General features: G+C 39.0%; 1 pseudogene; it reads right to left on the bottom strand.

The window, feature by feature from the left end:
• Positions 1 to 10,102: 10,102 nt before the first annotated feature.
• On the bottom strand, positions 10,103 to 10,319 carry LOC114210369 (large ribosomal subunit protein eL38 pseudogene; annotated as a pseudogene).
• Positions 10,320 to 11,243: the final 924 nt, after the last annotated feature.

The following is an 11,243-nucleotide window of genomic DNA, read 5'->3' as shown; positions in this document are numbered from 1 at the left end:
GCAAAGACCTTAAATTTGACCAATAATTAAAAATAAATTTTCTGCTTTAAACAATTGCAAAAAAGTTATACTCAGCCATGAAATAGGAGAAAAGAAAAGGAAGATTCAGAAAACAAACAAGCCCCTTGAATAAAAATGCTGAAAATTTCTAAGTATTCTTACGTTTTTTACCCTTTGTTTCCAATATTTATCTGTTCACCAAACAATTGATGATCACTAAAGACAAAAATAAACCCATCACCTACAAATAACTTAAATATACGTAAAGATTGGTCATAACCACCCAAGCCTGGAAAGAATCACTATTGTCCCTGCATATCCATCTTTTCAAACTCATTTAAAGAGAAGGTAGCTGAAATTCCTATCTGTAGCTATATCCTATCTGTAAAAAATGCATCTGAAATGCATTTTTTAACCCATCTGTCCCACTCACACATATTGATGGAAAGGGGAGATAGAGCATTTTTTTGAGCATTAGCTCAAAGTTCAAAGTTCCTGATAGCCCCTCTAACTTCTGAAAAAAGGAAACAAGTATAGATGTGTAAATCTTGCCTTTCTTGCTGAGGCATCAGTGAGACTTTGAATGTACAAATACAAGTCCTGGGCTTAGCAGAGTGGAGAATATGCATTCTCTGCAGAGTAAAATACGAGGACTGAGTTTTGGAGACGATCAAGAAACCAGTGAAGTCAGAAAAAAGTAAATAGGGGCGCCTGGCTGGCTCAGTCAGTGGAGCATGCAACTCTTGATCTCGGGGTTGTGAGTTTAAGCCCCATGTTGGGTGTGGAGATTACTTAAAACAAAATCTTTAAAAAAAGAAAAAATATATATGTTGGTAGAGATTAACGGGTAAGTGGGTGTCTAACCATGTGATAAGTATATACCCTCCTTTGTTATAATTAGTATTAAAACTTGTGGCTGCCCGCAGACTCGTCTGGTTCCTTCAGGGGAAACCAGAAGTAGGGAGGGGAGGTAATGGGTAAAAAGGATTTATGATTGTAAACAGTTTGATTTGGTTTTGATTATGGGAGAAATCAAGGAAATAAATAGATTGAACTCATGAACACAAGTAACCATAAGCCTGAAGCCCACAAAGAGATTCATAATCCTTTGCTTTTAGCCTAATAAAGAATTATTCCCATTTTAGAGGTAAGAGCCAAGTGACTCAGATATGGGAACTCAGCTAAGTCACCCTTGAAATCTAGAATACCTGGGCTTGTGTTTTGGTCTTTAGTTTTTATTTCGTTTTCATTGTCTTGCTTACTTGGTATTATCTTTTCCACTTGGTGGTTTATTCAGATATGTTAACCCTATTTGGGAGCTGTGGGGAATAGTTATGTACTGAATGAGCACTTACAAAAGTTGTGTTAATCACATGATTTTTGAAGTGTGTGTTCCATCCTTCCTTAAAGGAATAAAAGTGGTAAATTCTCACCATATGTAAGCGGCATGGTCAGCTATTAATTAGTAACGCATTTCCCAAATGCAGAGATTCTTTCCTCTTCCCACATACAGTATTATTTCTAGCTGACAAAGCTTATAGTTATAGCATCTCTAGAGACAAGTCCAGGGACCCAACATGTGGGGAAATAATAATGTAAACATAACTTTAAACATACACCTCATAGATCTTCATTGTATGTCTTCGAGGCAGGTAAACATTGGCATAAATTGCATGTAGAGTGAAAGCTTGAAAACAAGGCAAGGTGAAATTAGAACTCACTGTTCTTTTAGGAGATGACAAATGAAAGCAGAAGAGGTAGCAAAGCGACGTCCTGGATCAGTGTTCGCAGATTTCACAGTGTCGAGAGTTTACTTATGATATGTCCTTGGCATTAGCTCTTTATTCACATTCCTGTGTGCCTCTAGCTTCATTCTGTACAGATGACTGATGATTACACGCTAACTGAAGGGCCAATCACTGGTTGTTCATGAGCTTTGCATGGATATAATGGGAATACTCTTTATCACAGTAATAAAACTGCCTTTGCACAAAAGTGAAAATCAGAGGCACTAAAAAATTTATTTGATGTTGCTTTTCTAAAGCACAAACTTTTCTGCAGACAATTTCTACCGTCTGCGTCAAGTTCTATAACTCAGGTAGTTTCAGAATGTCGTTCCTATGCCCTCACTAGGTGCCACTCCGAGATTTTAAAGAGGAAACACTAACAGAATGGAAGATAAATGAAGACTAATACCGTTATTAGTTGTTAGAGTCTAAAGTTCTTTAAAGGTCATAGAAACGGTTTCCTTCCTCTTAGATCTGAAGGCATTTCAGCCTGTACAGATCCAGCTCATTCAAACTCATCAGCTGGGAGCACTTTGGTGGCTCAGTCGGTTAAGCATCTGACTCTGGGTTTAGACTCGGGTCATGATCTCAGGGTCCCGGGCTCCAGCCCTGTGTTGGGCTCCCTGCCCAGCAGGGAGCCTGCTTGAGGTTCTTCCCCTCTGCCCCTTCCCCCGCCATGCTCTTGCATGCGTGCACTTTTTCTCTCTCTCTCAAATAAATAAATAAATCTTTTTAAAAAATCATCAGCTGCGTGAAGGTGGACCCCAAATTAGGTAGCAGTTTCTTAATTATGGATCCAGTTCTCTTTCTATAAGTTAAGGAAACAAATTATTTAATTTAATAAAGTACCAAGAAGATTACCAGACATGGGTAGAAGCTCCGCACCCACTTTCTAACCCTTACAAGCAAAGTCCAGAAGCAGGAGACCCTCTCCTCCTCCCTTTTTGAATTCCAAAGTATTTTGCCCTGTTTTTCTTCACTCTGCTTATATTTTGATTGTGTTTTCATTAACCTAATAACCTAAAATTATGATATATTAGAATGTGACTCACTCTCTGGGACATACAGGACAGACATGGTAGGAATATAATTTCACTAGTGGAAAGTGAATAATTACAGCAGAACTTCAGTTTGAAAATTTTTCAGGGAGAGAAGCCCTCTTTCTCTTCTCATTCTGCTGCTTCTTTCATTTTATGATCATTATCATAATCATATCATATCAAAATATGATCATTCATCTTGCAGACCCAGATGTAATTTTTCATGAGAAAATAGTACAGTTCCACAAATATGAAATGTGCTAGTACATATATTTTTACATTTTCTGTTAAATATATTCTGCATTTTTTTTCTATTTAAATAAATTCGCCGCATGTAGGAACACACATCCAGTTTCCCTTCCTGCGCCCCTACGGAGTAATTGAGTGTGTGGGTGTGTGTGTTAATAAAAAGAAATAGTGACAAAGTACAAGGTACTTATTAATTCAAGCTAAAACCTTCATTCTTACAACACAAACTATTATTTGTCTATACTACTAATAGTAATAGTAATGTACAGTTACTTTTAACGTCCTTCCATGATCCATCCTTCTGGACAGAGCAATGAGATAAAAGCATTGCAATTATCTATAATAGGAAATGGAATTTCATTTCCAAAGAACAAATACACCATTATACTAAAACATTGTTGGAAGAATACGACTGATGTAATCAATGTTCAGGTAGTCAAAGGAATGTGACCTTTGAGGCTATGGCTAGATAATTATGGATGGAATAATTCATAGTGATGGAATCAAATTCTGTTTCAAATTGAAAAAGTACGTATTGGTCAACTTGGGCTACCATAATAAAATACCATACACTGGGTGGTTTAAACAACAGAGGGGATGCGAAATATCTAGAGTGTGGTCTCCCAAGCATTCACCTGATGGACTATAGTTGCGTATTCGCTTCATCCACACCCAGAACGGTACTTCCCACATCACAGGCAGGGTGGTGCATGTATGTGATGATCAATAAATATGCATCAAAAGACTTTAAAGTAAGATACGTATATGATCATATTTTTTGTCTCCATATGTAAACATATTTGCAAAACCAAAAGTATGTGACCCTGCTCACAGGTGAAAGCTCCCCTGAACCTTTCATTCTTGGCAGCTCAACCTCTTTGACTCATGCCCCACATAAGCCATCGACTGGGAAAATGTGCAGAGTCTCTGCTGTTTTACACCGGTTCAGCGGCCTTGCGGCTGTTTCCCACCTTGGCACAGCTGCGGCAGCAGGTGCGCGTGCTGCCCCCACGGTGACAACGATAAGCTTAGTAGCCGACAGCCTTTAAGCAGAGCATCTGTTGTGACTTTCAGAAGCACTCGGTAAGCGCCCCAGCACGCGGGGCTGGAAGGAATCACAAATTTTACGCAGAGCCTTTTATTTTATTAAAAAAAAAAAAAAGGAAAAAAAAACCCCATAAGTTTAAAGAATAGAGCAGCAGAGATCAGGGGGACCCACACGCTTTTCCAGGAGCGGGGCGTCTGCTGGTGATCCGTATCGCCAACAACAGTCACTGCAGCGAAGGCTCAGCCCCTCAGCCCCTGCTTCATGCCCCAGGCCAGGCGGCGGGCGCGATCTTCCAGCAGCTGCAGAAGCAGACTCGTGGCTACCTCACCCTTCAGAAAAGGAGAAAGAATGATGGACGGGGAAACACGGGGAGGAAGTATCGTTACAGGATTTTCTGCTCCGTCAGTGACCGAGGTTCTTGGTCAGGCTGCTTTGAAGAATGCAGAGGGAGACCAGACAGAGGGGTGGGCAGCAAAGCCAGGTTGACTGAGCGAGAGCAAGGTGATAGTACAAAGCTCCCGAGGAGGGAGGGGACCCCAGAAGGTTGCCACTGGAGTTTCTAAGTCTAGGATTTTTTATGGGCTTTATGTGGCGGGTTGTTTTAACCTGACGAACCCTCCCTGCACCTGTCACCCCATCAGGCTTTTGTCGTCTCCCTGTCATGTGGGAGAGGGTGGAGGGCTCCTTCCAGGGGGGTGTGAAATCCTTTTAAGGGTGGTTTCCTTCTAGGGCGGGCCCTCTTGTCCCTGCAACTATCACTTATTAATAAGCTGTTTATTCTTCATTGCATGAGCTTCTTTCAAAGATTTTGCCCGGAAGAGAAGTTACAGCTGTCTGATGGGGTGCTAAATGTTTACAGAGGAATAGTTAACATAATTATATTTTTAAGTTGGAAGGGAAAGTGACCTGAAGAGAAACAAACGTTCTGCACCCGACTCTAAGTTGTGAGACATTGACACCAATAGCTTGCGATAAGTTATACATGTCATAACAAGATCCATAACAACCACTCAGAGAAACTGTACAAATTGATATGCTTGAAATCATAAATGAATCAAAATGTAACTCTAAAAGGAGTTAAGTAACCTAAAGATGGACAAGAAGAAAAAAAAAAAAAACAAAGGAACAAGAAACACAAGGGAAAATACAAGCAAATGATGACAAAATTAAGCCTCAGCATATACATACTTACTTTATATACGAAAATGTCTAAATTTACAAGTTGAAAGGCAGAGATTGGCAGAATAGAGAAAAACTCATGACCCACCTATACTCTGTACACCAGAAAATCACACATAACAAAATAGATCGAAAGTAAAAGAATGGGAAAAAACATCATGCATACTTTAATACAAATTACAGCAGTGCCTCTATGAAGGTTAGAAGAAATAGTTCTAAGAGCAAATAAAATTACTAGGAACAAGATGGACATCACATAATGATGAAAAGATGAATCCCACAATAAGAAGCAGTGGTCCCACATGTGTGTGCAGCAAACGGCAGGGTGTCATCCACGCGAGGAGGAAGGAGACAAGCCTGCGGGGGCAGAGGCGGGTTCAGCGCCCCACCTGCAGCCAGCGGTGGGCCACACAGAAGGAGAGGAGTCAGAACAGGGGCCATCTGAACCGCACCACCAACCATGAGCTCAATTTCACATGTGTGGGATACTCCAGGGAATAACGGAGGTAAGAGCCTACCTCGGTGATCCTGACAATGAAATCTCTAGAGAAAAATCAATAAAACCAAACCCACTTATGAAAAAAACAATCTACAAATTGATGAAACTCCTGCTAGACGAACCGAGGGGCGTGTGGAGGGAACATCATTACAGATGCTCAAGACACTAGAAGATCATGAAAAATCGTTAACCCCGTTATGCCAATAATTTAGATAACCTAGAAGAAACGGAGAAAACTTTCAGAAGTGCGGGAAGCGTTCCTGCCAAGTGTTGCTGGAGTGATTGCGGAGCACGTCGTTAACCGGTCAGTTACCTCTGCTCACGGATTAGCCGAGTCAATGCTGTTAACGTGGCGAGCCTCACCAACTTCATCTACACATTTCATGCAAACACAACCGGAATCCAAGGAAATCTTTTAAAGACAGTGATGTCAATTGTAACGTGGAAATGGAAATTTAAAGTACCTGAAATAGCCAAAACCATTTTAAACATGAACAAAGCTAGTGGATAGACACTGACTCATTATCAGTGTTCGTCTAAAACTGCAGGAGTCAAGACTCGAGGACTGGCATCAGAAGAGACAGAGAGATGAAAGAAGCAAATAAAGTCCAGAACTAGACCAACATAGATATGATCCATTTATTTTTTACTGAAGTGCCACAGTAATTCAAAAAGGAACGATAATCTTTTCAATGAAACATGCCATCGTGATTGGACATCAATATGAACCAATGAACCTCAGCCCTCACCTCATGTACACACAAAAATTTACTTGAAATGGATCTTAGGTATAAACGAGGGTGTCAGACAAACTTTCTGGCAGAACGTTTGAGGAAAATCCTTGCATCCTTGGCTTAGGCAAATATTTCTGGAATGAGACAAAATAAAACATTGATAAATTCGACCTAGACCAAGACCACGTTGGGTTTTTTTTAGAGTGTATTCTTTGTGAACCCCATTAAGAAACTGCAAAGATTAGCAGCAGTTGAAGAGAAATTTTTTATAAAACATATATCTGACAAAGGTCTCATGTTCAGAATATATAAAGAACACCTACAACTCAATAAGAGGTCAAACCCAACATTTAAAAATGTGAAAAATATTTGATCAGACACTTCACAAAGGAGATTCTACTTATGTCCTTCAGATATGTTTCATATCCCCAAAATTCTCATGCTAAGACTTGTTCCCTCAGGGAGGCCTATGACTTAATAGAGCCTATAACTGACTCTTTGGAAAACATAAATCATTAATAGATTTAAGAAAAAATGTTTGATCTTACTAGATATCCAGGGAAATATAATTAAAATGATACAATAATTTGGAAAAATTTTAATCAGTAGAGGGTTTTTTGATGCACCTTTATTCAATTGAAAATTTTAATACATACAATGAGTATCTTTGTATACCTTACTTTAAAAATAGTAAAAAAAGATAAAAATATTGATATCCGTAGATTTAAAACTACCAAAATAACTGACAAAAATACCAGTAAATCGCTACTTTTAAAATGGCACAGTATATCGGGACCCTGAAATGGTAAAAGGCTGCATTGCAATCACCAGGACTTTAAACAATTTTTACTTACCTGGAAACTAAAATAACTGTCCAAATCATGTTGTTTTTGGACATAGTGTATCTGTGAGATATAAAGAGGTTGAGTTTTATTTTAGTTTTGCAGGCACTTTATTTAATGGAAATGTAAAGTTACCTGAAGATTTATGACTTTTTTCTCCCATTGTCATGTATAAACACAAAAATAATTTCAAAGGGATTAGTAATTTCTGTGGCAACATCGCAATACTGTAGAGTAGATGGATATGAATGAAGGGGGAATCCCTGAATTGTGTCTGCCCCCCTTGCTTCCCCAAACCACTCGCTCTGTGCACCTAGGGGGGACAGCCGTCCCTGGATGAGTCTCGATGGCTGTTCAGTGATAAAAACCAAATCAACTTAGCACTCAGCTTTGTCTATGAAGGGAAACAGATAACTCTCCTTGAACTGAAAGGGAAAGATTTATAGAAAGTGAAATTATCTCCCTTGAGAATTAGTGAGAAAGCAACAGGAACAATCTAAACATGATTATGACTATAAGTGCAACAGATCCATAAAAATGAGTTTCAGAATTAAAAATAATCCCTTTAGCTTTCAGGCATTCATCACCGTGTTTTGGTTCATTACTGTCAGAAAACAAAGAGGAAGAAGTTGGAGGGTGAGATGGTGATGAGAAAAGATTCAAAAGGCTTTCATGGGCATTTGCTCCTAGCGAGACATCCTTTCTCATGAGGGTCTTGCAATTTAGTTCTCATGGTCCGTGTCCAAACTGCATGGATGCTGAGCATGGTTAGAGGAACTACAGACTCAAGTAGGGAACTGAACGGAGTCTAAGTCAGAATCTATCCATATGGAACTAGCAAATCAAAGTAAGAATTGCCTTATGATCTGCAATTTAGATGCTAAACATGGAGATCCGCCCTCAAATGACAGGTTGTGTGTCGACTTTCTTTCTTTCTTTCTTTCTTTCTTTCTTTCTTTCTTTCTTTCTTTCTTTCTTTCTTTCTTTCTTTCTTTCTTTCTTTCTTTCTTTCTTTCTTTCTTTCTTTCTTTTTCTTTCTTTCTTTCTTTCTTTCTTTCTTTCTTTCTTTCTTTCTTTCTTTCTTTCTTTCTTTCTTTCTTTCTTTCTTTCTTTCTTTCTTCCCTCCTTCCTTCCTTCCTTCTTCCCTCCCTCCCTCCCTCTTTCTTTCTTTCTTTCTTTCTTTCTTTCTTTCTTTCTTTCTTTCTTTCTTTCTTTCTTTCTTTCTTTCTTTCTTTCTTTCTTTCTTTCTTTCTTTCTTTCTTTCTTTCTTTCTTTCTTTCTTTCTTTCTTTCTTTCTTTCTTTCTTTCTTTCTTCCCTCCTTCCTTCCTTCCTTCTTCCCTCCCTCCCTCCCTCTTTCTTTCTTTCTTTCTTTCTTTCTTTCTTTCTTTCTTTCTTTCTTTCTTCTTTCTTTGTTTCAGATTTGGTTTATTTATTTGAGAGAGAGAGCACAAGTAGGGGGAGCAGCAGAGGCAGAGGGAGAAGCAGACTCCCCACAGAGCAGGGAGCCCGACGTGGAGCTCAGTCCTAGAACCTTGAGATCATGACCGGAGCCAAAGGCAGATGCTTAACTGAGCCACCGAGGTGCCCCAGGAAGGGTATTTCTTAATTGCTGTTTCAGTGAAACCTAGAAGTAGAGTTCTAAGTTTATTGACCAAGTTGACACTGACAAATGAACCATAGGAAACCATGAAAAGTAACGATTATAAATCATGCTAAACATTAATGCAGCTGGAAGAGATATAGTTTATTGGAAAACAAGTCTGATCCATGTTGTATACATGTTAATATTATCCTCTATGTGCCAAGCATACAGCAAGATAGTTTCCAGGAACTATTTTGTTTGTTTTCTCACAAGAAAACTGCTCATCAAATGAGAAAATCAAATTCTTGATTTTACTTGAATTGTCCAAGGTCAGAAAGGAAGATGCTGATGCTGTGAGGGAAAACAGGCCTTCCATGAAGTTTCATTGCCCAAAACCTCTCAGGTCGAACTCCGCTCAGTGCAGGTAAGAGAAAGAATGGCTTTGGTGTCCCATAGATTTGTTTCAGATGTGGCTTTGCAACCTACTAGCTCTGTGGTCTTGGTTAAGTTGCTTTGGCTGGTTATGCTTTCCTGAGCTTCCGTTCCCTTTCTATTAGTTTGGAAATAAAAAAAGTTAGTTCAGAAAGTGTCTGTGTGGCAATTAAATGAGAACATGTTTATTATTTTTTAAAACCGAGTATAGCACTTTTGGATTAATAATTGTGAATTTCATCCATCTGGCACAAAGTTTCCATAGATGTCAGATTTGGTCCATTTTCTTTTCCAAATCTCAAAATAGGCACCTCCACTGAGAGTTTGCTGTTCCTCTTTTCAAAACACTTAGATGATTGGCTCCTGAAATTTTCAGAGAGGGTAGGTTTTCTTGCATTTTTATGAGGGAAAAAAGGACCTAACGTGTCAGAGCGAATTATCTCACTTTGTCAATATATTGCTGTGTCCTGTTTATGCAGTATTTAATCTCCGTGCCTACTTCCTTTTAAATAAGGTGAGTTATTGTGTCACGTTCTTTGATTTGAATATAAAATTTTTCCCAAAAGTCTAACTGGTCCACCCCTCTGTCCTTATTATCCATTTGCATACCTTCTTGGGTGAAATATCAATTGGTTATTTGTTTTCTAAATATTGCATTTTTTAAAAGAATTTTTAAAGCTTTAATACAGTTCAAATCAGTGGGCCAGGGTCACTTCAGCTCCTTCACTGCCAAACCTGGGGGCAAGGACTGCTTCAGTTTCTCTGCCTTCTTCTTGTCTGTGATGACCAGGGTGTAAAGATGTCTGCTGCACCGAACTTTAAACTTCACATTATCCTTATTTTTCTTGATCTTGACGGATTTGGCGTCCTTTTCGCCTGGCCGTGAGCAAAAAGTCCTTGATTTCCTCGATTTTGCGAGGCATGGCTACGGGGGGTGCACGGGAGCGCGCGGCGGGCACAGCAAGGACCAAGAAAGGAGGGCGGAGAAGAGCGACAGGTCCCTAACTATTGCGTTTTAGGAGTCGTTTCTATCCTACGTGGAAGTCTTTTCTCTCAGGTATAGGATTTGAAAATATTTTTTCCCCCAGCCCTTGGTTTGTCTTTCATTTTCTTAAATGTGTCTTCAAACTACTAAGAATTCTTGCCTAGCAGAATCATAGAATGTTTTTTGTTTTCTTCTCAAAGATTTTTAGTTTTGATTCTTACATTTACACTTACAGTTCATTTGGAGCTAACAGAGGGATTTTTCAGAGGAAAGTGTACATTAAAACCTCAAGATACCACTTCACACCCACTGTAGTGGTTATAAACAAAGCTGCTCAATACACCTCCATTACTAGGTATCTACTCAAGAGAAATATTCACATACGTTCACATACATACTTTTAAGGGAATGTTCAGGGAGGGATTATTTGTAAACGTCAATAACTAGAAACAATCCAGTTTCCATCAACTGGTGAATAGACAAACTGTATGTGGCATATCCACACAGGGGAATATATGCATCAATTGGAAGGTACAAATTACTGATGCATGCTACAATATGGATCATCCTCAAAACATTGTGCCAATACAGAGAGGCCAGACACAAAAAGCCCCTACACAGTATCTGTTTCTGGACTGTCCAAAAAAGGCTAGTCTCTATAGATAAGGCAAAATAATGCATCATTGCTGATCTGGGACTGTGGGTGGGATCAGGGATTACTGCCGACAGGCAAAACAGATCTCTTAAAACTGGTTGTACAACCCTGTAAATATAATAACACCATTGAATTTTACATTTATAATTAAAATTATAATTTACATTTCAATAAAGCTACCTTAAAAAGTAAGTAAACCAATTGGAATTC

The sequence above is a fragment of the Eumetopias jubatus genome, unplaced genomic scaffold, assembly GCF_037043125.1.
Source record: "Eumetopias jubatus isolate StellerSeaLion01/CBP00866 unplaced genomic scaffold, mEumJub1_p1.0 scaffold_17, whole genome shotgun sequence".
Lineage (NCBI taxonomy): Eukaryota > Metazoa > Chordata > Mammalia > Carnivora > Otariidae > Eumetopias > Eumetopias jubatus.
Note: the sequence above shows the minus strand (reverse complement) of the source record. Positions and strands in the feature narration are given on the sequence as shown.